Source organism: Amblyomma americanum, chromosome 5 (genome assembly GCF_052857255.1).
Source record: "Amblyomma americanum isolate KBUSLIRL-KWMA chromosome 5, ASM5285725v1, whole genome shotgun sequence".
Classification (NCBI taxonomy): Eukaryota; Metazoa; Arthropoda; class Arachnida; order Ixodida; family Ixodidae; genus Amblyomma; species Amblyomma americanum.
The window spans coordinates 162,497,617-162,502,957 of record NC_135501.1 but is presented as its reverse complement, the minus strand read 5'-3'; positions in this window follow the sequence as shown (position 1 = coordinate 162,502,957).

The following is a 5,341-nucleotide window of genomic DNA, read 5'->3' as shown; positions in this document are numbered from 1 at the left end:
TTTATAAGTCACCACAAAAATACGTCACGTAGGCATCGAAGAGGGTCTGGATTTTTCACGTGCTGAAGGAAAAACTCGCTGATGTCGGTTTCTGCTTCCTTCTCTGTGCTGCATATTTAGGCCGTTTCTTTTTAGCTACAGCTCAAAAGAGCTACTAGACGTCCAACATCAAGAACACCTGATTGTTCCTGACGTTATAAAGCATTGAATTTCACATGTTCTGAAAACTGAACCACATTAAATAACGCTAGACTTTTCAGGATGTTTTATCGGATACTGTAAGCAATATTAAAAATTGTTTCCAAGGGATAAAAGGATATTCTCCTGTTCACATTATTGCCGCCGTTGGCGGCAGCCTTGAAGCGATATGACGTGGCTAGTATGACAAGCTGAGTAAGAAAATTCTTACCTTATGCTTTTCATTTATCACACTTAGTGCCTTACTGTCTTGAAAGATATATAGATGGCCGTTGGCAGGAGCCATATTGTTTTCGTGCTTTTCGAAAACACGCATTGCCCGATGAAGGGGCAGAAATTTCTAGCTCCCCAGGCGAAACTATGTGGCCAAAGTACGCAATTGCACACTTCCCAGAAGAAAGCGTTCATCACTTCACGGCGTACGTACACAGCGTCTTCCACTCTTGTAGAACACGCGAGCACGTGTTCACTTCAAGAGTTAACAACCTTGCAAACGTGAGTAACTGCTCACTTCCGCTAGCTTCGCGCATCACACATCGCGACGAAAAGAAGCCAGTTATCAACAAAGCCCAGGTGAACAAAGCCGTGCGTTATCCAATTGACATTTGAGCAGAGATATGAGCTGCATGATGCTGACTGCGGCATGCGTCGCATGCTGCTGACGAGGCGACGCAACCTTTCTCCAGACGATGCAACATGTTCTGCAATTAAAATGAAACATTACAAAATACTACAGAGCCATGCTACGAACGTGTCTGAGTATTGTGAATTGTGAGATTTATCGTCCCGAAGACACACTTGAGCGATGAAGGATCCCGCAGTGGAGTTCTGAGAATCAGTTTGCACCATCCTGAATTATTCAACATCCGCTGACATTTCAATCGACGCGGCGATTTTCTGTTTCTTTTGCATTGAAATATGCCGCAACCGCGTTACAATCCATGACCTTGGAGTCAACAGCCGAATATTGGAGCCTCCGAGAGTTGGCAGTGGGCGCAAATGTATGTAATGTCACTGAAGTGGCAATAATCACCTCCGTGCCAGCTTATATATCAAACGCTGGCTACGGCTCGTCTTCAATACATCTGCAGTGCCCGAATACCGACGGCTGGAGATTTCAAGAGCCAACTGTGCTGTCTACACAGTATATGTTCAGGGCACTTAGTGCACGGCAGCCATGCCAGGCAAGCAGCATTCTCCACTGAAGTGGTCCGAACAAAGGCATGCTGACCTTACTGAACTGCCATCTGCCTAGCTTCACTGACAACAGGCTTAACTTTCGCAGTTTTGTCGCTCTTCGCAAAACGATGACGAATGGCGTCGTTCGTCGCGTAGGTGCTGGAGCACTCGATAGCTAAACACAGCGCTGGTAAACGACGCCATCGATTCTAGTTTCTGACAGCAGCGCCGCAAAGCATTAGGCCTGGCATGGGAGATCACGCAAAATAAGGCCTCGGAGCACGTAGCACCGAGCAATAAAATGTATATAAAATTGTTGTGTAAGTTCCAGTAAAGCTACATGCTACACTACCTTGCTATCTAAATTTTAAAAATTAGCAAATAAACATGTGTTGTTTCAAAATCACAACATCAACGTGCAAGGTACACATGGCGGAAATTATGTGTTCTAAATGTTATTATAATTAAGAAGTTTACAATTCATGTTCACATGGTTCACCGCAAACATCTTATTAGCGTCAGATCTGAATATTCATTTAAAGTTGCGCTCGGATCTTCATCATGTTCAAATAATAACAGGAAAACACCATTACAAATATATTTCAAGCGCCTCTCTCCAAATATTCACATTGTTCTGACAGGAAGGATAATCAACTTGCAGTAATTTCCAATAAAACAATTAATTGCGTCTGACAAAGGTCTCATGCAGAGCCCCAATATTTCATTATATCACCACGATCACTCATGGCTCACCCTTTAATAATGGCTATATAAGTTTGTCCCCATAGTATCTGTTCGGAGACTGCAGAGTTTCATGCCTTGATGGTGGCGCATCCTAGATTTCAAATTCCCTCTCAGTTGGTCTCTCCGAAGCATTGATAAAGACGTGTACCATCACACCTGGTGGGCTAGCGTGCTCTTGCAAGGGTAGTTTCCCATGTCAGATAAAGCTGAATATATGTTGTATAAATCCTTAGTCATGATTACGGCAATGCTATTGTAACGTCGATCTGTAACATTTCAGAGATATATGTTATGGTTACGCTTAGAAAAAAGAGCAAGAAAAAATCCAATGCCTTTGCCACTTTCGTAAAATGGGCTGAAGCCAATCTGAAGATAAATGAAAAGGCCCAAAGGCAATGATAAAGTTTTACCACGAGTACGGGGGAAAAGCGAAAAAAAATGAGGGAAGGGGGTAGAACGCTACATAGTGATCCACAGCTGGAGGAGCGGGCCCGGGGAGACTCCCCTTATATCCCCTGGGACATAGCCGAGAAGATGGGTAAAATGGGTTATGGCAATTGGGATGGGAAGGGGAGAGCGAGTTTTTTGCTCTGATCGTTCATAAATCTAGACTCCATTCCTGGCATTCCTAGCCAGGAGAGGGAGGGCGTCAAGATTGCCCCTTGGTGCGGCCCCGCTCACGGAATGCCCGACCACTCGCTAACGCAACGGGCTCCGACCACCAGAGACAGGGTAGACTAACCCGGGGTCAGCTACCTCGGGCCCCTCCACGACTTCCAGGGTTTGTTTCGGACCTGCCAGGTACTAGCAATCGAGTGCTTTTCGCGCTTTTTCAGACACCGTATGTATGTGTGGGGTGATCCAGCCAGTAGAGGCTTGGGTCGTCAGCCTATCGACGCTCTGGCCTTCGGCGCCATTACCTGACACTTCCGATGGGACCCACCTGTGCTTCCAACCAACCAACCATGCACTTATTTTCTCCCCTATCTTGCTCCACGCCTACTGAGGAAGGGAGTGTTCGAGGCTGGGCTGACCGGGCCAGAAACAAAGAACGTGGCTTAGGGTGAGGTGACCCGGGCTTATTCCGCCGGTACTCCACAACATCGACGGTTTTTTCACTGGTCGTACTACGTCCCCCTACCTCGGCGTCCCGCAATGACCACTACAGCCTCGCGGTGAGTCGTGAGGCCGCTTCCACGAGGCATCGCTTCCGAGGAGCCTGGTTGCTGTGAACCGCCGCGCGAACCAGGCCTCTCCGTACCCAGAAACCGGCGCGTCGGTCGCCAGACGTGCGGAGGCGAGTAGCATGTATTTGAAAACCTTTTCATGTCTTGACATGCCTACCGCGCTGGATTTCGTGGATCCAGCCTGGCGTGTCTTCATGCCTGCCTCCGCTCAGGCATCGGACCACAAAGCCCGACTGGCCTTCAGAGTCGCTGGGGAGTCGCTGTCACTCCCATGGGGGTTTGCTTCCCCAGAGAATGGGCTCCAGCCAACCCACCTCCACCGCTAGTGTTAAACCGCAACAAAGCCTAGTGGTTGAAACTACAACGGCTCGTATCCGGTGGCGGAAGAGGGGGGGGGGGTGCACAAGCAGGCCTTACATTCGGATTCCGTCCCCCCACACATTTCAGACAGTAGAAAAAAGACAGAACAATGTAATTACACTTCCCAATATCCTAAATAAATACTCTGTAACGTATCGCTACCAACTGGATACGTGCCTACTCGAGCCATTTCGGAGCGACGTGTAATACACCTGCTTATTTTCATGCCTTCCTGGTTGGTTGTCCAAGACACCTTTAGTGTGACGCATGTTCAGGACAAGCGGCGCCGGTTGCGGAACAAGTTCGAACTTAGGCAGATAAATAGTTCGTTGCTTCTTTATTGAGGACCATGTGAGCGCTCCGGGCGTGATGGTGCAATACGACAATAAGAGATTTGGGACAGGATAACCGTATACCGCTAATGCCAACTGAACCAACAAAGCATGCGCGGGCGATCATTCGGCCCCACCTGAGCATTCGGTGTTGGGTGCTGGCGCTATAGCATTATACGGTAGATAATACGGTAACGCTGTGCTGATCGGCACTGCCTTTTACAAGATAGCTGTTGGGTTGCCTGCGGTAACGCATAAGCTGCGGTCTTAAAAGACGCTCTCTGCAGGGGCCATGCGCGCAATGCGATGAAGCTCTTTCTAAAAAAACCGCAGTATTCTTCCGTTGCTCTTCATCAACGTAGCGGCTGCTGACCCCAAAGACCCGGGTTAAATCCTGGATGCAGCGATCGCATTGCGATAGAGGTGAATTCCTAGAAGCCCGCGTAATTTTAGATGTCAGTGCACATTAATGAACCGCAGGTGGCCGAAATTATCCAGAGCTATCCGCTGCGGCATCCCTGGTAGCATGAGCAGCTTCGGGGCGTTAAACTTCATGAAAGCTTAAACCTATCGATAGAGACGCCCCAGGAAGTTTGAAAAAAAAAACACTAAATGCTGTGTAAAGGTAGAGTGCGATATCTATTGCCCTCAAAGCATTGTTCTCAACGAACGAGCGCTTACTAGTCAAGTTCTAGCACATTCTTTCGGACATTTTATTGGTGTAAGTGCAGTGCAATGCATTGCTCCTCAATAGAACCTGCTGTCTACGATTTAATGCTCATGCCGAGTAAACGATGATAGCATTTTTTGTACGACATTTACAATCGCATTTGACCTATGCGCAAATATGTATCTAGCTCGACTTCTGTTTGCGAACTGGCGTTCAGAGCACTTATGGGGCTGTGATCGTGAAGCCTAGATTGAAATTTTGTTCATGAACCAGAGACAACTCGTGCGACAGCGAGCACCATTCGATGACGGTTCCCAACCAAGAGCTCTACATTTTCACGAATAAGAAAATGGCTTCGTCCTATTTATCCGTAATAAGCTAATTTAGCACACCGAAAATCATTGACAAACTTTTCTTCATGGGGATAAAAAATCGATAAATTAAACAACATCAGCCACATCTTAAAAATCTAGAAGGCGGCAAATTTAAAAACCACATTTTTCATTTTCTGATTTGTCATATGTCTGCAAATAAAGCAGAAAAGCGTTCTAGCTTCGCAAGACATTTTTACGCGGGTAACGTTCAGGTTCAACTTCATCAGAATAACAATAAAGAGCAGACATGTCCTTATTAGCATCCACTGCACTCGTGGCTATGTTCAGCGTACACAA